The 26,894-nt window shown below is 33.3% G+C and overlaps 1 long non-coding RNA gene across 1 annotated transcript in view; it reads right to left on the reverse strand.

The window, feature by feature from the left end:
* LOC141552640 (uncharacterized) overlaps positions 1-26,894 on the reverse strand; it is a 319,532-nt gene that overhangs the window by 115,244 nt on the left and 177,394 nt on the right. The gene's annotated exons all lie outside the window — the stretch shown is intronic.

Genomic DNA, 26,894 nt, shown 5'->3' on the forward strand with positions numbered 1-26,894 from the left:
AGGTGAGGAACTATATGACCAAAACTGCAAAACACTTTCCACACAAATAAAGTCAGATCTAAACAATTGGAAAAATATCAAGTGCTTTTGGATAGGTCAAGCAACTATAATAAAGATGACAGTACTATCTAAACTAATATATTTATTTAGTGCTACACCAATCCAACTCCCAAGAAACTATTCTACTGACCTAGAAAAAATAACAACAAAATTCATCTGGGAGCATAAAAAGTCAAAAATTTCAAGGGAATTAATGAAAAGAAAATCAAATGAAGGTGGCCTAGTTATACCAGATCTAAAACAATATTATAAATCAGCAGTCATTAAAACCATTTGGTACTGGCTAAGAAACAGAGCAGTTGATCAGTGGAATAGGTTAGGTTCACAGAACAAAATAGTCAATGACTATAGCAATTTAGTATCTGACAAACCCAAATACCTCAGCTTTTGGGATAAGAATTCACTACTTGACAAAAACTGCTGGGAAAATTGGAAACTAGAATGGAAGAGACTAGGCATTGACCCTCACCTAACACTGTATACCAAGATAAGGTCAAAATGGGTTCATATTCTAGACATAAAGAATTATATTATAAACAAATTAAAAGAATCATTGATCAATAATCTATTGTTCTATTATCAAAGTAGATAACTTTGATTATATTAAGTCAAAAGAATTTTGTACAAAAAAAAAAACTAATGCAAACAAGATTGGAAACTGGGAAAACATTTTTACATTCAAACGTTCTGATAAAGGCCTCATTTCTTAAATATATAGAGAATTGACTCAAATTAATAATAGTTCAACCCATTCTTCAATTGATAAATGATCAAAAGTTATGAACAGATAATTTTCAGATGAAGATTTTGAAACTATTTGTAGTCATGTGAAAAGGTCCTCCAAATCACTATTGATCAGAGAAACACAAATTATAACAACTCTGAGATACCATTATACATCTATCAGATTGGCTAAGATGACAGGAAGCAACAATGACCAACATTGGAGAGGATGTGAGAAAACTGGGACACTGATACATTGTTGGTGGAGTTATGAATGGATCCAACCATTCTAGAGAGCAATTTGGAGCTATGGTCAAAAAGTTATCAAACTGTGCATATCCTTTGACTCATCAGTATTTCTTCTGGCTTATATTCCATAGAGATCTTAAAGGAAGGAAAGGGACCCACATGTGCAAAAATGTTTGTGGCAGCCCTTTTTGTAGTGGCAAGAAGCAGGAAATTGAATGGATGTTTATTAGTTGGAGAATGGCTGAATAAATTGTGGTATATGAATATTATGGAATATTATTGTTTTATAAGAAACGGCCAACAGGATGATTTCAGACAGGCCTGGAGAGACTTCTATGAACTGATGCTAAGTGTAATGAGCAGAATCAGGAGATCATTATACATGACAACAACAAGACTATATGATAACAAGTCTGATGGATGTGGCTCTCTTCAACAATGAGATGATTCAAACCAGTTCAAATTGTTCAGTGAAGAAAGGAGCCATCTACAACCAAAGAGAGGACCATGGGAGCTGACTGTGGACCATAACATAGCATTTTCACTCTCTCTGTTGTTATTTGCTTGCATTTTGTGTTCTAAGTTTTTTTTTTTTACTTCCTTCTTGATCTGATTTTTCTTGTGAAGCAAGATAACTATATAAATATGTACACATACATTGGATTAACATAAATTTTAACATATTTCACATGTATTGGACTATCTGCCAGCTAGGGGAGGGAGTGGGGGGAAGGAGGGTAAAATTTAGAACAAAAGATTTTGCATAGGTCAATGTTGAAAAATTACCCATGCATATGTTTTATAAATAAAAAGCTTTAATTAAAATAATAATAAATAAATAAATTAATCCACATAATCTAATATTTATTTGAACCATATATTCCTGTCCAGTGATTATCTATGTTCTGTCATCTCCACTAATTTAAAAGTCATTATTTTTGATAAAATGTATTATACTTTTTGTAGATAAAAATGGACAAGGTAGTTGGTTTTGAAACCAGATTATGGGTTAAAATTTCAGCTCTTTTATCTGTGTGATACTGGGCTTCTCCAGCTCTTACTTTCGTTATCTTTAAAATAAGTATTTGAATTAGATTTTTCTCTAACTTACCATTTATCTCAAAATCTATGATCCTATATGTAAATATTACCTGTTTGACCTCCTAAAAACTATCTGAGATAGATGCCATTATGTGTGTGTGTGTGTGTGTGTGTGTGTGTGTGTGTGTGTGTGTGGGTGTGTATGCCTGTGTTTTATCATACTTGCAATTTCATTGTTATAGGGAAATTCCAGTGAGTAATCTCTTTCTAGAAGTGCAGGTTGGGACTTGTTAAGGTATATACTTAGAGATTTGTCTAAAGACTATGTAAATAGATTTTGCAAGACTTTATTGGATAAAGGCTTTCATATTGCTTGCTTTCTCAATAGATGTGGGAGGAAATAGAGGGAAGGTAGAATTTAGAATTCAAATTTTTTAAAAAATGAATATTAAAAATGAATGAATTGGGAGCAAAGATGGCGGAGTAATGAAATTATGACCATGTATTATGGCAAAAAAACCCTAAAACCTCACAACCAAATGCAGGAATAATAATTGTAATTCAATATAAATTACATTTAATAAAGTAGCATGGAAACAGATACTAAAAATTAATTAGATGGGGGAGACGAGGAGAGGAAGAAGGGGGAAAATTGGAAGAAAAGGTTTTGCAATTATCAAGGCTAAAAAATTACCCATGCATATATCTTGTAAATAAAAGCTATAATAAAAAAGTTAATGAGAAGTGAAGGGATCAAAAAATAAATCATAGAATAAATCAATAATTTCATTAAAGAAAATGACAAAAATGAGATCATTCCAAAATTTGTGGGATGCAAAGTGTTGCTTAGGGGGCAAATTATATCTCTTAACCTTATACATCAATAAAAGAGAAAAAAACAGATCAATGAATTTAGTACGCAAAAAACAAACAAAAAAATCTAGGAGGACAAAAATTTAAAATCTGCTATAAAACATCAAAATAGAAATCCTGAAAATCAAAGGAGAGACTAGTAAAATTGAATGCTTTAAAAAATTGAACTAAAAAATAAAACTAGATACTTATACTATGAAAAACTCAATAAATAAACATTGTTTAATTAGATTTTTTTAAAAAGGAGAAAGCTAAATTACCAATATCAAAAATTATAAGGTAAAGATGAAATTAAAACTATTTAAGGAGTTATTTTGCCCAATGATATTAAAGCTGATAATCTAAGTGAAATGAATGAATATTTACAAAAATATAAACTACTGAGTTTAACAGAAGAGAAAATTAAATGTTTAATTAAATAATCCTTTCTTAGAAAAAAAAAAATTGAATGAGACTTTAATAAGTTACCTGAGAAAAAATTCTTAGGAAGAGAATTTTACCAAACCTTTAAGGAACAATAAATACTACATATTATACTATTGAAAAAAATAGTAAAAAAAAAGTCATAAAAATTTTTATGACACAAATGTGTCTTAAATTTGTATTTTCCAACTACATATAATTTCTTTAATGACAATTTTTTAATTACAAATGAACAAATACTAAACTAAGGAGAACCAAAGCAAAGAAAAATTTTTCTAATGAATATTGATGCAAAATTTTTTTAATAAAATAATAACAAGGAAATTGTAGCAAAATATATTGCTACTAGGTGGATTTTATACCAGAAACACACTGTTGATTCCATACTTAAAAAAAACTGGCAGTATAACTGGCAAAAAAAAAATTTTAAAAACAACAAAAATCACATGATTATAACAATAGATGCAAAAAAAAAAAAACTTGGTAAAATACAATACCTATTCCTATTAAAAACAGCAAAAAACATAAGGAATAATTAAAACCTTTCTTAACATGATAAGTACTCTGTAAATAAAATCAATTGCAAGCATTATTTGTAATGAGTTTAAATTTAAAGATTTAAAGCCAATATAATTAAAATTGTAATATTAGATTAATTTATTTATTCAGAGCTATTTCAAATTGCCTAAGAATCATTTTATAAAGCATGAAAAAATCATAACAAAATTCATCAAGAAGAATAAATAATGTAAAACAAAAATGAAAAACAAGAATATCAAAATAATTAGGGGAGGAGAAATATGAAGGAAGGCAACCTCATACTGACATTTTAAACTATATTACCAAATGGTAATTTTAAAATATCTGTTACTGGCTAAGAAGTAGAACAGTAGACACAGATTTAGGACATAATATACAGTGGTAAATGACCACAGAAAACTCATGTTTGATAAATCTAAAGGTCCAGGCATTTGGATTAAGAATTTAAAATTTGACAAAAATTGATGAGAAAACTAGGAAATAATTTGGCAAAAACAAGGCATAGATCTGCATCTCACACCTAATATAAAGATAAATTAAAATGTATATGTAATAAATAAATTAAGGAAGCAAAAAAAAAAGTACATTTCAGATTTATAAATAAGAGATGTAAATTTTATGACCAAAAAGAGAGGGTTGTAGAAAGTAAAACAGAAAATTTTACTTGTATGAAATGAAAAACCTTTTTGCAGAAACAAATTTGATACAAGCAAAATTATAAGGAAAACAGAAAACTAGGAGGAAAAAATAATTATAATAAGTTTATCTGATAAAGATTTCATTTCTCAAATATAAAGGAAATTGAGCTAATTTTTTTTTAAAGAGCCATTCCCCAGTTAATAAAGGGTCAAAGGATATAAATAGGAAGTTTTCAGAAGAAGAAAGCAAAACTATTTATAATCAAATTTAAAAATCATATTATCTTTCAGAAATAATACAAATTTAAACAATTCTGAGATACTACATCATACTTACCAGACTAACATGACAGAAAAGGAAAATGACAATTTTTTTTATTGTTTTTTTTTTTTTTTTTGCTAAGGCAATTAGGGTTAAGTGACTTGCCTAGGGTCATACAGCCAGGAAGTGTTAAGTGTCTGAGGCCAGATTTGAACTCTAGTCCTCCTGACTTCACAGGGCTGGTGCTTTATCCACTGCACTACCTAGCTGCCCAAAAATTGACAAATTTTGAAATGCATGTAAAAAAAGCTGAGACACTAATGAACTTTTGGGGAAGTTATGAACTAATTCCAATATTTTGGAGTAAAATATGGTACTATTCCCAAAAGGCCATATGTAAGGGTCCTATTAAGGTCAGGCAAGCACAATTGAGATGTAAATGGACAATGGGCTTGTTTGCTTCCCCCATGGCTTCTCACCATATGGTGGTCTAGAGAGAGGCTTTACCCTATGCTTTCTATTTAAGGACTATGTTTTTAAATTAGTGGGTGAAAAACCAATGTGCCCACTTGCCATTGTTATTGAGACAATGTTACTGGACATGACTTTCCTTATGTGCACCTTTATTTGTGTTTTGCACCTTTATCTGTGAAACTAGAATTGATCTAGAATTGTGACAAGTGCACTAGAATTGTGACAAGTGCCATGTGTGTAAGTGCACTAGAATTGTGACAAACTAGAATTGTGACAATTGTACTAGAATTGTGAGAATTGTGCATAATTATAACATCCTATCATAGTGACATCTTATCTCATTGACATCCTGCCTCCTTGGTATCTTCTCTCCTTGAACATGACTGTTGAGTAGGTTATTAGTGTTGCCTCCTGCCTACTTGATCATGATCTCATTGATCAAGCAAACTACAGCTGCTGCTAAGTACCTTGATATGAGATGAGTGGTCCCCGCTTTGAAAGAAAGGGGATTTGTAAGGGTCCTAATAAAATCAGGCAAGCACAATTGAGATATAAGTGGACCAATGGTCTCTGAGATCCCTAGATGTGATTAGGAGTTGAGTACTTAGGGACTTCCTTCCAGGGTGGGACCTCTACCCATGGCGGGAACCTAAATCTTGCTCTGAAGTCTTGGTCAAGTTCGGGATGTAACCTTCATCATGGATTGGCTTGCGTCTGTGACATCATTGACCCTATTTAAGCTCTGGACAGGAAGAGCTCTCTCTCTTACCAAGCTCCAGGAGCTTGGCTTGGGAGAGCTCTACCAAGATAGGTGCAGGAGATCATAGAGTAGATGTGATCCACTTGAATAAAGTCTAAGCTTGTTTGTCTAAACTCTCGGTGCTCTGTTATGTGTATAAACTGCTTCCCTATGAGACAGCAGCCAGAGCATTCTGGGGACCTCAAAACAGAGATAATATTGATATTATATTCACCAGTTTCTCTCTGATAGCCCTAGGAATAAGGACCAATTAGCATTATTTACACGAGAATAGGCCTAACATATGGTGCCTGAATATGGATGCATCATAAAATATCAGGCTTCAAAAATTAATATGTAATATTCAGAATTAAGATTCAGAAAGAACCAGTAGAAACCCTACCTAGGAGGGAAGGCAGAGAGGCAATATAGATCTAGGTAACCCTGGGATCAGGCTCAATAATACAGCTGAACATAATGCTCCTATAAATAGGTTAAAGAGCCAGATGGAAGATAGCTGAGAGATAAGGAGTTTGATAGTGAACACATGGGTCTTCAGACAAGGTCTTCACTAGTGAGTTAACAAGCCAGGGCATTAAGTCAGGGCATTATATGAGTAGGTATAATAAAGGCTTTTAAGTTTACATGTGGCTGTTCTTGAGCGTGCTACTGGTTATTACACTACAATTCAAGAAATTGTGGTCAGAGACCTTTGAAGGCCTCAGAGGAGGTGAGTTGGTAGAGTTGACACTGCAAAGGTACTCTAGGGCCTAGGAATGTGGACAGACTGATAGTAGTAACTTCTAGAAGGGCGTGTTACAGCTACAAAAGTTCATACCCTTTAAGCCAGAAATATAGCTACCAAATCTATATCCAAAGACATCAGAGAATAGGGAAAAGGATTTGTCTGTACAAAAATTGTTATGATATTTTTGTGGTATCAAAGAATTAGAAATTGAGAGGATGCCCATCAATTGGAAAATGACTGACCAAGTTGTGGTATATGATTGAATGGAACAATCGTGATATGAGAAATGACTAACAGAATGATTCCAGAAAAACCTGAGAAAATTTATGTGAATTATTCAAAATAAAGTGAGCAGAATCAAGAGAACATTATACAGTCCCAACAATATTGTAAAAATGATCTTCAAAAAACCTATGGTGAAAGATGCTATCCAATTTCAGAAAGAAAACTGATGAACTCTGAAAGAAGATTGAAGCATACATATTTTTACTTCATTTTATTGTTTTTCTCTTTCTTTTCTTTTGTAATGTGGCTAATATGAAAATAGGTTTTGCAGGACTTCAGATGCATAATGAATATCAAATTTCTTTCCTTACTAAGAAAGGCCAGGGATAGAAGGAAAAGATAATTTGGAAATTTTTTTTTATTATCATTTAAAAATCTTTACCTAGAGAATCAATTAAAAAACCACAACAAACAATTCACAACTTTATCAAAGTTGCAGAATACAAAATAAATTCACATAAATATCAGCATTTTTATATATTACCAACAATATTGTTAAAAATAATTAACTAATATTAAAAAAAAATTTATATATATATATATATATACATATATATCTCAAAGATTTTTTGTTATAAAGATTCCTGTGGGTCCCATATATATATATATATATATATATATATATATATATATATATATATATATATATATATATATATATATATATATATACACACATACGTATATATGGGACCCACAGGAATCTTTATGTATAGTTTAGTGACCCTCATTTCTGTTTATTTAATGGTATAGAGTTTAAATGTGAGTAAGAAAGATGAATTCAAACCCTGTCCTAGTCACTAATTGAGTGTACATGAGCAAATTACCATCTTCCAGTATCTTTATTTGTAAAATATGGATAAAAATAAATCAAAGTTAGAGTTTTATAAGATTTGTCCATCTATCTATATCTGTCTATACATATATGCACGCACACATGTACATATACACACAGATACTTGTGTCTAATAGTAACCATCTCTAAGGCAGGAGTGGGGATGGGAGGGAAGGAGAAAAAAGTTTACATGATAACTTTAGTATATATTTAAAAGAAATAAAAATAGATTTGCAGTTTCATGTGCTATCATTTTTTTCTATTCTGTTATATTATGGAAATTTCTTATTAAGTTCAGAATGAAATAAATAAAATTTAAAAATAGCTTTTTTTTCCCCTCTTCTGCTATACATACAGAATTGCCTATTTGGTTTCGTGTTTCATAAGTTTAGAATTTAAATAAGGAAAAAAAATAAAGCCTAACTGAATTGATACTGAAAAAAAAAAAAAAAAGAAATATTATATGCCAAATTCAACTCTTTGCCCTCATTCTTACATACCCTTCCTACAGCAGCCAACCCTATTGAATCTAAGAAAGGCAGGCTAGGTCCTGGAGATGATAAAAACCTGAAACTGGAGTCAGGAACACTTAAATTCAAATATCTCTTCAGATGTATGTGACCCTATACAAGTCATGTGACTCAATGTCTTCAGGGTAAAATTGGAATAATAATAGTACCAACTTCCAAAGGAATTGTTGTGAGGTTAAAATGAGATAATATTGGAAAATGTTTTATAAATCCTAAAGCACTTTATTAATACTATCATCACCATTATACTAATAAACAAATGTTAGCTATTGTTTTAAATTCATTTTGAAATCTAGATACTATAAGTCCTGAATCTAGTTCAAATGTCCTTAAACCCAGATTGTTCATTTGCAAAAACAAAAACAAAACAAAAAACATCAAGTGTTTGAATTAGTTGCTCTCAAAGCCACTCTTAATCTTCAACTTTCTTGGATATTATTCTACAAATGGATTGTTATCACAAATAATGGTGAGTATATATATATATATATATGTATGTATGTGCACACACATTTGCATGTGTGTATGTGTGTGCTTTTGAAAGAGAAAGAGTGGTAGCTAGGTGGCACAATGGATAGAGCATCATCCCTGAAGTCAGGAAAACCTGAGGTCAGCTCTAACTTCAGACACTTAACACTTCTAGCTGTGTGACTCTGGGCAAGTCACTTAACCCCAATTGCCTCAGAGAAAGAAAAGGAAAGAAAGAAAGACCCTTTCTGTAATGTGAAAAACTAGAGTCCTTAGAAGTCTCTATTGGGAATCTCTTCAGATTGTGATTAAAAACTTCTAAAAGATCTCATTTTACTGGCACATTTTGATAACATTAAAAATTGCTAATAAATGTTCAAAAATCACTTTATTTTAAATTTGTGGTGTTTCTTATTCATTCTGAGAGAATTAACTTTCTCTTATTCTAATTTATCTTATGCTTGTGGTGAAAAGGGGTCTTTAGGTCCTACACTTGTGTTTGAATGATCTTTCTCTACCCTTGTCTAGGTAACCAGTCTTCAGTTAAGAACATTTGAACAGGATAATGTTTAGCTCTTTTTCTATTTCTTATGGAAAACAAGCAACTTGGTGAATTTCATAGCTATCTTAGAAACTAACAAATTAAGAAACAAGTTCACAGTATTGTTATGTCATTATGATTGAAACAGATTTAATCTCACTCCTGCAGTTACTTTTCTAGTTCCATTAATATAATAAGTTGCCTCAATTATATGACTCTACAGTACTTCATTGTATATTGATTAATGCAGCATTGATTTTAGTTTGTTATTACAATTATTAATGTATGTCATTAAGCTATTTCTCATCATTCCAGGTCAATTATTTTGATTAAATTTATGTGGTAGCTATGAACTAGTAACTGATGTATCAATAATTGTGATTATAGATTGATAGTAATTGCATTTGGTAATAAACTAAAATCAATTCTACATTCATCAATCAATATTTAATTTTTGCAGCTATCTTATATTAATGGAAAAATCTGGTAATGGAAGGAGTAAGTTAATATCTGATTTCATTTCTGTCTATTAGATAGTATGATGTGGTAGAAAGTATGTAGGAATAGAGATTAAGTGACATAAGTCTTTGCCAAAATTTTGCTACTGATTTTTTAACTAATTGTGTGATCATGGGCTGTTTACTTTCCATCTCTGCACTTCATATCATTCTTCTAAAATGATGTTGTTTGATTAAATTATTTTACATTTTCTTCTACCTGTGGCATTCTATGATTGTAAAAGTATGGCTTGTCTTTCTATGTCTAAAAAATTTAATTTTTGAGACTATTTCTCCATAGATAAGAAGTTGCTTACAGAACAAGAGACAGAAAGGACCACAGACTATAAAACTGATAATTTTTATGTCATAAAAATTTTAAAGATTTTCCTACTTTTTTTTCCCCTGGGAAGTGGACATCAAAAAGTTGCATCAACTTCCTCCTACACAAAATGATTTACATTTCATTGGCTCTAGTTTCCTCCCTAAAAGACTTTTGAGGGAACATAATTGTCCCCTAGCTGAATGCTAAGAGTTGACTTCAATTAGACACAGTGGATCCATGCACACTTGGACATCCTACCTGACTCCCCTCTGTTTTGTATATATTTAAGTGAGTAATATTGCAAGGCAATTCCAACTGGTGAAAAATTCTTCCTTTTGGTTTTCTTTGGCACCAGGAAAATAATGTTCTACATTAGAAATGAATTCTATTGAAATCCCATGGATACATTTGTGCAGACCTACAAGAGGGTGATGGCCATTGGAGAAAGGGGTAATGAGTATATTGGGATTTAGAGATTAATCTTCATTACTGTGGTTGTTTGAAGTTTCACCATAAAAAAAAAAAAAAAAAAATTGATGTCCTAGACAGTGGAAACAAATTTGCGTCATCTACTTGGCAAGATTTGAGAGGCCATTACAATTGAAGAAAATATCCATTCTTTCAGCTAATTGATCATGTGGCCCAGAAGTCCATGAATCATTTTTTTTTTTTTTTTTTTTTTTTGAGGCTGGGGTTAAGTGATTGCCTAGGGTCACACAGCTAGGAAGTGTTAAGTGTCTGAGACCAGATTTGAACTTGGGTCCTCCTAAATTCAGGGCTGGTGCTCTATCCATTGTGCCACCCAGCTGCCCCTCCATGAATCATTCTTGATAGACCTTGCTGTGATTGTCAATGTCCTTTCTAATTTTTTGCAGGTGGTTTCTTTAATAATGAATTAAACAATATAATGATGGGTCAACTGGCCCTTTCTATTACTCTCCTCCACAATTTTTGTAAGATCATTGAAAGCAATTCAGTACTCATATCTATTAATTTCTTTCTGTGAGCTCATGTCTCAAACACATTAATGAAATCTAAATAGTGAGTACTTTGTTACTAGAGGTACTTAAAGTAGACAGACACTAGAAAACTTTGCTGGAGATGTTGCATATAGAATACATGAATTAGGTAAGAGATGAACTAGATGATTTGTAATCTATTCTCCAATTGAACATTCTATGTTCTATGATCTTAAAACTTTTCAGAGAAGTAGCATGGGTGTGTGTGTGTGTATGTGTTATTTTTCTGGTTTCAAAAAAAAAAAAAAAAAGATCTGCAGGAAATTCCTCCCTTATACATATACTAACTACGAGACTTTGGTCAAGTTTCAACTTTTCAAACATATAGCTCACATATTCTATATTCACAGATTAAAATATAATTGAGCAATATTTTACCAAATAATAAAAATATACTAAAACATAGACAATATTACATTTTTAAGCCAAAGTCAGTATGCAGCCAATCTTCATGTACAATTTGGTTGTCCCTGTTTTTATATGAGTGATATCACTGCTCTAGAAAACTGTCATGCTAGCAGTTATACAGTTAAAGTGTTCATCTTCCTTGGTAGGAGATTGTTGACCTTTGAATTCTCCATACCAATGAAGACCATATCTCTTATGTGTCTATAAATATGACACAAATAGTTCATAAAATATCTCTAAAGACAATTTCCAAAGCAAAGTTTTCTAAAGTCTTCAAGTTTCATTGGAAGATGAATGAGGATACAACACTAATTTTAATGTTAAATCTCAGTAAAAATCTCATCATGTATAAATCCCGTAGGGTGAAGCTCTTAGTAAATGCAAGAAATCTATATCCTGATGAGAGATGGAAAGCTGCCTAAAGATGTTAGGAGAAAGTTCCATATATCAGGACTTAGAGAAAGAGGAGGGACAACGACAACCCAGAGTTCATGTAAGGATTGTAAATACATAGGCTTCCACAGTTACTGAGTTAGAGACAACACATTTGTGACTAAAAATTAATTTAAAAGTCTTTTGTTTTATTAAATGCATTACAAGTACAGTGTGATTTGTCATTTGTTATGTGAACAATAAAGGTCAATCTCATAAAAAAAATGCCTTCTTAGATGAATACTATTCAGGATAAAAGAGAAAATATCAGTTCTATCCTTTGCTATAACTGGATCATAACTGGAGTGTTATTTCCATTTCTTGATGCATTTGAAAAGTGGCATTTGGTTTGTGGCAGCCCTTTTTATATTGGCAAGGAAATGGAAACTGAATGGATGGTCATCATTTGGCAAATGCCTGAATAAGTTTACATATATATATATAATGATATGATAATATAATATGAAGTATATGAAGCCCATTGTTAAACATTTATCAGAACATCAATAAATGGCGAGGGAGGGTCAGAGAATCATATTCAAAAAGGTTTCAGTAGTTGTTCCTCCTTGGTTCTGGACGGTTGATATATTGATTTATGCATGAATTGGACTTAAGTGAGGCAGAGCTGCTCAGAGTTGTCAGCTTCACTTTCTTTTCCAGTCATGGAGGTCCAGTAGCAAGATAAAGTTCAAGATAATTTGTGATAGATCTAGAGGTAGTGAGTGACTGACCTTTGTCTGAAATGGGCAGAAAAAATAACCTACTCACTAATACTTCCTGTTGAGATGTACATTATTAAGTGGTTTTATCTTTTCAAAAAATATTCATTTTTAAAAGTTTTATTGATATGTTTTGATATTGTCAAATCTCTTCAACACCCTGTTCATTGGCTCTAGTTCTCCCAAAATGAATCAGACCACATTTGTCTAGGATATGCTACATTACAAATCCTTCGTCTCTTAAATCTTCAGGGATGTGTTTATCACTATTATTTCCCCAAGACTGAGATTGTTTGATAAGACAGAACAGTTTATTGGAAAGAGTAGTGAACTTGTAGTCTAAGAAACTTCTGAATCTAAATGCTGATTGTCTATATTTCTTTGTTATTTACCCTCTCTAAGCTTCAGGTTCCATGAAGTGAATATAATAGCACTCAATACACTCGGAGAGTTGTCGTGAGCCTAAGGTGCTTTGCAAACTCTAAAGTGTTATATAAATTTAACTATTTTTATTGCTTCCATCACAGGATTGTTAATGAAAAGAATGATTTGTAAACTACAAAGTACTGTGGAAATGTGAGACAATATTGTTTTGTGCTGCTATCACACAGGTGGAAACTCAGCCAGAATCATACAAACTGCCAATTGGAGGAATAAGAATTATTATTATAATTGGTTGGATTTATAATGAATGTATATCCAGCCTCTGAGGATATAAGAAACGGAAACTATAAACAGCTAAGGAATGCTATGAATTGATGCAGATGTTTGTGTCTCTCCAGACCTATAAAATATTGTTTACTCAGACGCAGTAATTAATTGACTTCTTCATAAGAATGGTGAGTTGAAGTCCATTAAAAGAAAACACAGCCCATTCGTTGGTGACCTTCATGCTCCTGGCCTTTTGGATCATAAACTACAGGTCACTTCATTTGTTTCCAAATAACATCAACAGTGACTTCATCCAAACTAAGAAGGACATTTTAAGAAAATGGAAAGGGCTTACATGTCTAACTTCATGCCTGTGTGAACTTGTTAGCACCTTTTTTATTGGAGAAACTCATTTGGTTGAAAGGAAAAAAGATGAGACTCCATAAAGTATAATGTTAGGATAAGTAAATTGAAGCTATTATATTTTCAATTCTGTCAGCATCCTCCCGGCAATAATAGAACCCTGACCTCTAAAATTGGGGGGTCTTATTGCTTGCTTGCACTCATTACTATTGTGAGCTTTTACTCATTGATCCTATTTGTCAAGAAAACTTTTAAAAGCTCTCTAATAAGGTTTTGTCTCACTATTTTGGTATATGTTGATTTAATTTGTTTTCTCCTGATCTCTCATCAATGGAATTTATATGCTTGCTATTCTTAGGGAAATTTTTTTTTATTATTATTTTCTAAACTGTTTCTCCCTCAACTCATCAAATTTGCATTAATGAATTTAGTGGGTTTTTTCCCTCTGTTTAAATTTCCCCAACTTTCTCTTTACACCATCCTTTAAACATTCTTCCACTGAGGTTGTCCATTTTCCTAACTTTTTCTCCCATAATTAAAACACTTTCCCATTGAAATTGAACTAGAAATGCTGGTGTCATAGAAGAAAAAAAATACTTCTAATTCTAACTCTGGTTCTCAGATCCACTGCTCAGATGGTTAATTATCTTGGTTGAGTCACAATAATGTCACTTTGGGGGAACTGAGTTTCCTCTCCTGAAAATGAGAATAATAATCCCCGCTCATCCCACCATACAATGAAACTAGTTAGAGAATACATATAATAACGTACTATAATTACAAACCTCAATATCACTGGAAAATGTAGCACCTAGAACAATTAATTATTTATCATTATTATAATTAATCACAGAAACAGCATATCATAGTGAATAGGAATATAATATCAAAGCCAGGAAGATCTGATTTTAAGTTTTCCCTTACACTATTTCTCAGTGCATTCAGAATCTTTCTAAGATGATAAATTTTATGAGAGGAATTGACCCATATTGGTATATGAAGTTTCCTCATCTTCGACTTCCCTATACCACTAAAATTATAGCTCATGTTCCTATCTCTATATTTAATTGTAATAACATAATAGAGTAAGGAAGTGTTGAACTGTGATTCAATTCAACAAAACGCTTTAATAAGTTTCTACTCTGTGCAAATTCCTGGTAGATGCTTGAAACAAAGTTTGCTTATACATAAAGAAAATTGGAAAAAATTAAAATATAATATTGATATAATTCCAAAGCCATGCTATTAATTAATAGAGCTGTCTGTATTAACTCCCCCTCTCATGTGATTGAAATAATCATAGTAATTATGAAGCCATGAATATAATTATAGTTAATGCCCTTCCCCTCCCTGTCATTATCTTAGGCACAATCACTCCTTGTTCCTTAGACATCTCTTTCGGCCCAATATTGAAACCCACAATATGGGAATGGCTTAAATGCCTGTAAATCATGAGAATGTTTTCATGCATTATTGATTTTCTATTGTCAGTTACTACTTCATTATGTTTGGGGAGTTTATTATTTATAATAGCAACTGAGCTGCTTAGCAAGGTTAGCACAAATCAAGCCTGTTCTTCTCCAACTAGCTGTCACCCTTCTTTATGACCATTCAGGGAGTTTACATGATCATACCCCATTCTCGAATCTAAATTTAAAGTATATAGCAAATAAACCTCTGAAATGTCAAATAAACCACATACAATTCTCAGTGAGAATGGGTTCTATAGGCTTTAAAACCTTCCTTCTTTGGGGGATGCTATAGATAACCTCACTGGAGCAACCTGTCAAATGGTGGCCTTGAATTGGCACAATTTATCACTTGACAACTTGTCTCTGCAGTGACCTCACTTATAAAATCCCTTAAAGGTGTTCTAAGTTTCACTGTTATTTTAAGGGACTTTTTCTTTGTTTATCTCACTTTGGTTTTGTATAGGCTTCTTGATCAGAGTTTTCCTTCTTTTCCTCTGCTCTATTTGGCTCAGTCTTTGCTAGTTTTTACTAAATTCAGGCTCACCCACACTCACAATAGATACTAGATGAAGCTCCTTCCTCTCTGGATCTTGATTATTTCAACTCATATTAATAATTTTCAAGTGGCTCACAGATGCCTGAGCTTTACCTGAAATCTAAGTTTCATTCAATCTTCAATGTCTTTGAACCCAATGCCTTCTGTAGGATCCCATTGTATTTGGGTGGAGACCTGATATTTTGTTTGTTTATTTGCTTGCTTGTGTTTGTTTATATTTATATTCAACCCAATGCCACTTCAACTCAGTTTGGCTAGATTTATCCTCTAGGCCTGAACAAGGCAAGACAAATCCTTTTTTTTTTTTGTCTTTCACCAGAGGCCAGTTGCTCTGTAGTATAATGACTTGAGGGTTGGCCTTGGAGACAGATCTATCTAAAATAGTCACCAACTCTGATATGTGGTAGTTATTTGATAGTAGACATTCATACAATCTGTCAGAGACCCATGAAACTCCACAAAGCTCAACTTTCCAACATGTTTTGGTAGCTTTCCTTCCAGGAGCACATATAAGATATATATGTTTATATAATCTTAAGTATATAAGAACAAAGATAAATCTCATCAAATTCCCTTGAAATGTATTGATTATACCTTCATATCATTCTTATGATTTGGGGCTTTTTTGATAACTGATGGAATACATGGGAGCCACCTGACAGTGGCTGCTGGAGATCCAACCCAGACCTGCAGAATAGATCCTGTGAGAGAATGATACCAGGAGACTGAGCGGCAGTTGCTGTTCTCTGACCTCTCTCACTTAGTGGCCATTGCGTTGTTTGACCTCCCTCCTCTTCTCTCTGCCTCCAATTTATCTCATTCATAGTTGGCAACACCTGTGTCAGCAAAGGCTGCCTTGAAACTCCTTCAGATTCAATGATCCACAGCTGTGGAGTCTCTCAGAGAACTGACCTGTCCCTTAACAAATATTAACTGATCTGGTCTCCTCCATATCCAAAAGTCTTTTCTAGTACCATCAATCAAAAGTGTCAGTTCTGCAATTCTCAGCTTTCTATATACAAATACACACACACACCACACGTGTGTGTGTGTGTGTGTGTGTGTGTGTGTATACATGTATGCATATATATATTTACTACTGGAAAAACCATAGCTTACACTATACTCTATTTAGAATTTTGTTAGCAAAGATGATGTCTCTGCTTTTTAGTATGCTGTCAAATTTGACACAGTTTTCCTTCCCAAGAGTAAGCATTTTTAAATTTCATGGCTACAGTCACCTTCTGCAATGATCTTTGAGCCCAAGAATATAAAATCTGACATTACTTCCTTTCCTTCTCTATTTGCCAGAAAGTGATAGATCTACTTGGCAAGATTTTAGTTTTATTTTGTTTTTGTTTGTCAACATTAAGCTTCAAGACAACTTTTACACTCTCCTCTTTCATCCTCAACAAAAAGCTTCTTAATTCTTTTTTTTTCTATTTTTTTTTTCCTTTTGCCATCAGAGTAGCAAAAGTATCATCTATATCTATGAAATTGTTGAAACCTTAATTCTAGCTTTTGATTCATCCAGTCCATTTCTCATGATATACCCTGCTTATAAATTAAAGGACAATATAAAGCTTTGTTGTACTCCTTTTCTAATCTTAAACCAAGCAATTGTTTGAACAATCATTCAGAAATCTAATATTCTTTGTTATTGCACTACTTTAGGATTGAGACATAAATTGATCTTTTACAATTCAGTACCCTCTGAGTTTTCCAAATTTGCTAGCATATTAAAGACAACTGTTTACTAATATTATCTTATGATTATTTATCATAGTATGTTATTATTTATTATTTAATAGCATTATCCTAAAGATAATTCTACACAAACTATTATTTATTATTTTTCTATTTGTCCTTAATGTTTAATCTAAGAAATTGGAGAAAATTTATATAATTCTTTCAAAATAACTAAGACTGTTATTAAATTTCCAATTAAGTATTTTTTTTTCCCTCCTGGGGCTCTACTTTTTATCTCAGAGTCATATCTTTATAATCTATTGTAAATGTAGTTGTCCTTGTCCCAAGTTGCCATGGAGACAATGGAATGAAACAGATATACACTGGTATACATGCATTTTACCTAGAATACCCCATGTTTCCGGGGCATTTTGACTGGGATGGAACTGGAAAATAAGGAATCCAAAGACCTAATAAATGACATGGAAAGAGGGATGATTAAATATATTCAAAGTTAGACTGCTCCCTCATGATTCTTTGATTAGGAATAGATTAGTCTGTGAGAAGAAATAGGTAACAGAGGTGGATTAAAACCTGAGGGAGGGGTAATATGCAAAAAGGTATAAAGAGATATAATCACATGGCCAATAGATTGGGATAATTCAGCCTACCAACCAGAACTCAATATATAGCATCTGTATTTCTTCTGATTTCCTAAAATATTTCCCTGAAGTATAGGAATTCCCTTCACTTATCTAAACACTTAAATTCTTGAATCTCCTCTATTGGACAATGGAGGTGGGAGCAAGAATGGAAAAATTTAACTTCCCTGGACCCAAAATAACTTCTAAAATTTAAGTTTTGTTTTGTTTTGCCTTTAAATTTTTGATTGTGATCACAAATGATTTAAAATTTCTGTTAAAATATATTGCCATTTACAATGATTATAGTAGAATTCAATTAATATATGATTTAACATTAAGAAAAGAGAAGTTACTGCAAAAATAAAAGAAAATATACCTCATAGGAGGTGGGAAAACTGGGACATAGCGGAGTTGTCACATAATCTAACCATTCTGGAGAGTAATCTGGAACTATACTCCCTTTTTGATAATAGCAGTGCCACTACTGGGTCTGTATCCCAAGGATACAGGAGGGAAAAGGACCCACATGGGCAAAAATGTTTGTAGTGGCTCTTTTTGTGGTAGCAAAGAATATGAAAATGAGTAGATGTCCATCGAATGGGGAATGGCTAAACAAGTTGTGAAATATGAAGATAATGAAATATTATTGTTCTATAAAAAATGATGAACAAGCTGGTTATAGAAACACTTGGTAAGAAACCTATGCTGAGTGAAACAGGCAGAATCAGGAATACATTGTACACAATAACAGCAAAAATGTGTGATGATCAATCCTAAGAGAATGTGGATAGAAAATGCCATCTGCATCCAGAAAATGTACTGTGGAGATTGAATGTAAATCAATACATTCTATGTTCACTTCTCTTTTCTGTTGTTTTTTTTTTTTTTTTTTTTTTTTTTTTTTTTTTCCCCTCTCCTATGTTTTTTTCTTTTTTGTTCTTATTTTTCTCTCCCAATATGATTCATAAAGCAATGTGTATTAATAGCAAATTAATTAATTAAGCAAAAAAGAAAAAAAAAAAAAAAAGAAAATACTCCTCATCTTAAACTGAGATTTGGGGATGGGAGGGATTGAATTCCTAAAATTTTAATACTCTTTGAGCCATTTATGTTCCAGACTCTTTGTGAACCTCTAAAGGAAGACATATTTGTTCAGGTATTAATATATTCTCCACATAGTGCCTCAGCCATGGGCCACCTAGATCATTTGTAATAAATAACTGATAATAAGTAAATAAATTAAGGTTAGAATTGTTTGCTTTATAGAAGAACTACACTGCCAAGTTTAAGGTCCTTAGTTTGTTTATCATGGATTTCCAAGATGCAGTATGACATAGGAGCTTCACAGCTAGCAGACACACATTCAAAGGCCCCTTCGAGTTGTGTGTGTGACTCTAGGCAAGTTACTTTATCCTGAAATGCCTCAGCAATCTTTCATAAGTCATAGAAGTAATCCGTAAAGTGATTTTTGCCCCCTAGTGACTAGTATAGGTATTTTCCCTGGTATGAGTAAAAATCATAGATCCGGACCAAAATCAAAAGGTTGTTTTAAGTTAGTCATAAAAATCAATTACATCCGAAACATGAATCCCCTTTAAAACATCCTCACAAGTGGCTTTTACAGCTCCCAAGTAATTGCCTCCATGGATAGGTGATTCATGGCTTTCTGCTTTGGTACTTTGAGAAAAACTCAAGCATAGTGAAAATAGATTTTGGGATTGTGAGGCACTGGTTTAAAATCCAGATTCAGGTTTTCCTCTCTATGTGCCCATAAACATGACATGTAAGCCCTAAAAGACTGTTTTCTCATCAGTGAAATGGTGCTTAAAAATGTACACATTACATAACTCCCAGGGTTGTTCTAAGGACAATTCTCTTTCTATCAATAATCATTTATTAAAAACTTACTTTGTACCAGACACCGCACAAAGTATTAAGAAAAACAAAGATAAAAATGAGTGACAAACTAAGGAGTTTACATATTTTCAAGAAAGATAAAAATATAACTATGTATAAACAAATGCTGGGAAGTTTTTTTTGGGGGGAAGTGACTGGAAGTAGGAGAATGATAAGGAAAGGTCTCATTTAAAGTGTAATACTTGAGTTTAAACTCTAAGAGGCTGAGGTGAGGCACTAGGGTGGAAGACAGAAAAGTGTTAGAAAAAACCAAAAAGTAAGTTTAGCTGTAGATCAAGTGTATAAGGAGGATTAATGTTCCTAATGAAGACAGATTCAGACCAAATCAAAGAATTGTTAAAGGCAGTTATAAGGCTGGAAAGATCACTAGATACCAGCTGGTGCAGGGATTTAAATACTAAACAGAAGAGTTAGTATTTTCCAGAGCACCAAAGGAGTTCTTTGAATGGAAAGCATCCTGGTTAGGCCAGTGACTTTTTAGACCTTAAAGCATCATATTAATGGAAGTTATTCCATTGTCAAATAAACCAAACAATCTTTTCCAGTCTACTGAGATGAGATCTACCTGCCTGTCTGTAATTGTAACTTTCATCCATTGTCCCTGTTGAGGTGGAGGGTACCCCAACAATATTAGGGTCCCTTGGTCTGTGTCTTAGATTTGGAGAAAAATTCACACACTCAGTTTCCAAGTTAATGGGCAAAGATTTATTATAATAATAATACCAATTATGTCACCAATTAATGTCAATTGTGACACCAATTGAAGCCAGCTGAAATTCCAAGGGAATTTAGCTAAGAGTAAGAATCAAGAAGATAATTTTATAGGACAGAGAAACAAAGATTAGATTGATATGCTAATATTATGGCTTAGAGGTACAACTGAGGAGTGGTAGGGGTAGAGTAATTTCCATCATTGGATTCTATGGCTTATTGATCCAGAGAGTGTTCCCTACAGCCAGCATTGTTTGTGGTACTTCCAAAGCCCAGTTGCCTTAGGATTTCTCTGGAATTGCTACATTCTCACACTTCATCATCCCTACTTAAATTTTCTGAGGAAAGAAAAAAATCAAATATGCCTTTCCTGGGACATCTTTAAAGGTGTCAACAGCTATCTTCTTATTCCTGTAACTACCTATGAGTAAATTATCCAGTTCCTCCAAACTGTGACTATTCCTGGTCAGTCTCTAATAGTGTTAGCATAATAACATGGAAGCAAACTTAAAAACAAACAAAAAAAACAAACTTACAAAACATCTTTGGAAGCCAAGGCCAGCAAATGAGTGTTGGACTGGAAGAACAACTGATCTCACTCTGTGTGACAGTTCTCATGTTAAATTGGCAACTACTTTGACTAAAGGCTCCAGGGAGGTAAGGACAGATTCGATATTTGAAAACTCTACAGATGCTTTTGCACAGCTGGGGAATTCATAAAAAAGTCATTGAGAGCCTGGCCTGTGATGCAAACCATCTGGCTGCTGGCTTTGTCCTCTTTAACTCACCACACCTGCTGTCTTATCTCTTATAAACAATGCCTTGCTTCCTCCGGAGCATTTTCAACTTTTCAGATATGAAGGTAAGTAGAGCAGCATTTGGAAGAAATGCTGAGGTTTTCAATAATCAGGAAGGGCTTCCTGGAAAAAAGGGAAATGGAGGTGCCCCTCAGGGAGACAAAAAAGAAAGTCCTGAAAAGAACCTTGCATTTGCTCCCCTGAGACTAGTCCTTAAATCTTGTCTCTTTACACTTCCTAGCTGTGTGTGGTTGGACACAGGCTCCCTGGACTGAAGTTAATTCTATTTTTAACCTTAAAGGACTGAAGAGGTATGAGAAAGTGGCAAAGTCTGTGAAACCCAATGCTGGCCAGCCTTGGGAGTGGCAAAAACAATGCTGGCTGCCTGAGAAAGCCTAAGACTACCTGGTCTTGAGTGCCACAGACCAAGCTGGCTAATAGTAGTAATTCAATACAGATTCTGTTGGTCTGGAAGCTATAGAATTCGATGGGAACTACCCTACTCTTATCACTCTTCAATTGTATCTCTAAACCATAATATTAGTGTCATCAATATAATCTTTGTTTCTCTTTCCCATTGATTCAGACTCTTTGCTAGATTCCTCTGCATTATTAGCCTGTTGTCAAGTAGCATAATGTGTTCTTGCTTCTGCCTCTTTACTCCCTTTGGTAAACTCCTTTGCAACTTTAGTCCTCTGCCAAACAGCATAATGAATCTTTGCCCCTTAACTCAAGACTGAATGTGTGAATTCTTTCACCAAACCTACAGCATCAACTCAGGGTATCCTAATCTTGTTGGGGTGTGTTTCTCCTCAGCAGGGGTATTGTGAGGAAAGTGATGTCATTTTAAAGCATTATACAAAGTAAACATGAGCAGGAGAATACTTCAACAAATGAATGTTAGATATGACAGCAAAGGGAGAGAATGTACTAGACAAGAAATTAGTAGAGAATAAGAAAACCAGTTTGAATGAAAAGAAAGTTTTTGAAAAAAAAATAGGAAGAGTAAACATGGAGAGGTAAAAGGGTCTAGACAGTGGGAAAACCATGAATAGTAAAAAAGTAAATGTGCTTGAAGAAATTTGAATAGCAGAAAATAAATGGAAGCAGCATTCTACTAATTATGCATTCTAGTACTTATGCAAATTTTTCAGAGCAGAGTATGGCAAGAAAAGCATTGAGGTAGAAATCAGCAAATCTGAGTTAGGATGGTCTCTGCTACTTAATAACTGTGACCTAATCACAAAATTGCTTTTACCCTGTTTGATACTCTGTCAAATGAGGATGGGCAGTTAAGTTGCTCAGTAGATACAGCATTGTGTTTGGAATCAAAAAGATTGTAAGAAATAAAATACCTTTCTAAGAACTCCACTGACTCAATGATGAATGTAAGAAAGAATTATTTAAGGATGGACTGGGAAAGGCCAATATAGATTGGCCAGCAGCTTTTCAATATAAATTATTCAAAAGAAACACTATATACAACACAGTACAAATAATTGTTTCCACATTAGTATATTTCCACATTAGTAACAAACTTAAATAAAAGTGACTTTCCCATTGATGTAACAAAATATTCCATAAATTATATCCTTCTAAAAAAACTTAAGTAAATTGAAATCCCCTTCTCTAAATTATAAGATATTTCAGCTTTAGTTTCAATAATCAATAAAATAACGGGTTTCACACACAGTTATCAATTGTATTTTTTTACATTTACATAAAATCCTTTAAAGACCTCATTTCATATAGATATGTACATGTAGCAACAGATAAATGACTACATCAAATTACTCATTTACCTCACTATAAGATATAATAATTACATATATTCAGATCGAAAAAAGCAAGATATTACATACTTGAATTGTGCTTATGACTTCTATTGACTACTTAATCTGATTATAGAAATTTGCTCTAAGAGGAAAAAGCAGGGGCCTGCTATAATAGCTGACAATCCCACCTTATAGACAACTCAGGAATCTGTTCATGTAACTTAATGGTAATTCTCTCAAATGGTGGATTACTAACAATTCAAATAATCATTCCAAAATTCAAAACTTGTATCAGTTATAATTGCAAGAGATTTCTTCTTATTAGCAAATTTCACTAATCAGAGGTTTTAGGTTTTAGATCCTAATCTCACATTTAAAGCTAGATGCTTGGATTGTCAGGTTGAAATCTTGCTGCGTACTTCAAGAAAGCACATTTGCTATCATATTCATTAAACAATGCGACCATGATGTACTTGATAAATTAGGTGATTTGCTGAATGGTTTGAAATAACCATTTTCAGAGAATTTGCAGTTAACCAGAAATCTAACAAACTTCTCTTAGTAGTTCTTTGCATTGTTAAGTAATAGAACCTTTCATATAGTGTCACAAATGACTTTATTTTAAAACAACCACAGACTTGAAAAATAAAAACAAACATTGTTATTAACACCATGTAAATCTAAGCTATTCTCCTAACCAATTGAAGCAATTAATGTTAAAGTAATTTAATTTAACTAGCAGGGGGAAAGCAGAAGTTGCTGGAAGTAAGCTTCAATGGGTGGGTTTGTTTTCTCACTTCTAAGGAACAGCCACACCCAGTGAAGGAAGGGTGGACTAAGCTTTCACCTTCCCTACCCACAGATCATGCAAATAACTAGTATACAGTTTTCAATCCTAAATTTCAGATTAATTACCAAAAATCTTCGGAAACCTAAAGGTGAAAAGACTGAAATTCTTTACCCAAAACCAAGCCTTTTCCTAACCCAGCAAGTTTACAAACCAGGGGAATGGAACTAGAGCTGAGGCTACCTGACCAATCTCACCTTAGAGTCCCAGAGAAGGAGAGAAGGCACTGATAAGAGGTCCCACCCTTTGGAGAGGTAGTCCAGTTCTAAATCCAAACCATGTCAAACTCCTGAGACCCATCCTCCATAGAGGTCCCAAACAATCTTAACCTACCAGAAATCCCAATCATGTCCCTGAAATTAAATCTTCCCCATAAAATCTACTTATGGGCCACTGCATGGCCACTTCCTTCCACCATGGCACATTTTTTTTCCCTTTCTCCTTCCCCATGCCACATGGTGTCTCTCTTAACTCCACTGTGCTTGCTAATCTCATTTCTCCTCCTTATAGCTAACTCTTTTAGGGTGCTAAGTTTCTTTCAGCTAAGCACCAATCTCATGGAGTGTTAACTTTCTCCTGGCAAATGGCAGGTTCCATAAGGAACTTGCCCTTTCCATCATTAATTATTAAAAACCCTTTTCTATGTCCCACTCTATTTCACATTTACTATGCCTGGTGTCTCTTTTTATCTGCAGCATCTTCCCTAAATAAATCTACCTTTTGCCAAAAAGGACATCTACTGTGAACTCTTCACATTACCAAACCTCAATATTTGGTGTCTATCCTCATCAGTACATAAGCACATAATACTTAAAAATTTTAAGTTTCAATATTATGATAATAATCACAAATAATTAGCGATTTCACAATTTTCCTAAAAGATAACCAAATAGACATAACATAGCCTATCATAAAAATGGATAGGACTCTCATGTAATTTACAATCAAGTTTCCAATTTTAACATGTACACCAATTTTTAAAAAGTTATTTTAAAAATCACTATTTTAGCTTGTGAGATTCTAACTGGATATTTCATTCAAACTATCAATTGCTTTTGCAAATCAATCTTTCTTGTCCCTTGTTTTTAAAACCACCTTTAAAAAAAGAAAACCAAAACCAAGATTCAAAATATAGGTAATAGCTAAATAACTTTGGACCAAATTTTATAAAACTTATGCAAATATCCAGCAGAACTTTCAAAATTTTAAAGCATAACTGGTATTTTTTTTTTTTTTTTACAAATTACCTAGTATACAATTTAGAAAGCAACATATTGTATCTAATTAGGAGATATAAACATGAACACTTTAGGCAAATTACCAGAGAACTTCATTTTAATAACCATTTTTTTCCTAACTTCAAATCAGATACAGATTTCAAAGTCTAATAGGAATACTACAATATTAATGTACATATATTTCTAAAATCTTATTCCCAAATGCATCAATTGAAAATAATTCTATCATATACTATTTATATTTAAACACACAGTAATTTAGGTCACATTTTTGGGAGAAAACTCCTCTTCTCCTTCAAAAACTCCATTCTCCTAGATTGTCTGAAATCTCTGAAATGAAGTAAACTAGTTGATCCCTGAGAACGAGACACAGGCCTCTGGGAGCAAAATGGCAAAGATTCCTATCTTCCCTGATAAATTGTGTACTCTTCCCTATGAACTGGTCTATTAGGAAGGGAGAAAGATTTTAAAGTGTAAAATGGGTTTCCTAGATTTTCTCAAGTCAGATGGAGATAGACCACACCCTTTAACGGAATCCAGAGTCCCTGGAAACAGTTTTGGGACTCTAGAGGATTGGGAACATAGGGACCTGCCTAGAGAGAAACTGAGGCTGACCCCCAGCATAGGGTTTTAGAGGAGCCTACTGTTGTTTGGAGAGGCTGGATTGGACATAAATCCATGCACAATGGCCTTGATTATTTCCAGGCCTCTCTAGGAAAAGAAGCTTGAAAGGTTAAGAAAAATTCAGGTTATTTTGCATCAAGATGCACAAAATAAGAATTTTTAAAACCCCAAATAAATGGCCATTCCTTTTACTTTGCAATTCAGCTGACTGAGAAAACCATTGAAGACAAAACACAGATTCATACTCACAAACACAAACTGCTTTTAAATCATTTTCTGTCTAGTTCAGTTATTCTTTCCCTACTTCCTGGAGAAGAGCCTCTTCTCTTCTCAAGCCCCATTTCTATACTTTTCTCCTAGAGTTTCTTGTCATTTCTCTTGTGCAGATATTTCCTGTACCCCAGAGTGGAGATCTCCATACTCCAGAGATCTCAGATCACTCATTTACTGAACTCAAGATTTCTTGACATCCCCTCTCTTCCAGAACTATATGAGAGATATGTCCCAGGAGTTTCTGCTCTTTAGCACCATTAAATTTCCCATCTTACTAACCTATTTGACAGTTAAGACCCCATAAGATGGCCACCAAAGGCAATACTAGCTAATCTACATTCTTACCTTTGGTCTGTGCACAAAGTTTGCCTGGCTGCTGCAGAACCTACTCTAGTTCCCTTCCTGTTCTCTGGAATCATCAGTGACTTTACTTCTTGATTCTGGGATTTTTGAACAGTTTATGAAGGGAGAAAGCCCAAACCAAGCCATGAGGCCATTGAAATCAATG

Source organism: Sminthopsis crassicaudata, chromosome 1 (assembly GCF_048593235.1).
Source record: "Sminthopsis crassicaudata isolate SCR6 chromosome 1, ASM4859323v1, whole genome shotgun sequence".
In the NCBI taxonomy this organism is placed as follows: domain Eukaryota; kingdom Metazoa; phylum Chordata; class Mammalia; order Dasyuromorphia; family Dasyuridae; genus Sminthopsis; species Sminthopsis crassicaudata.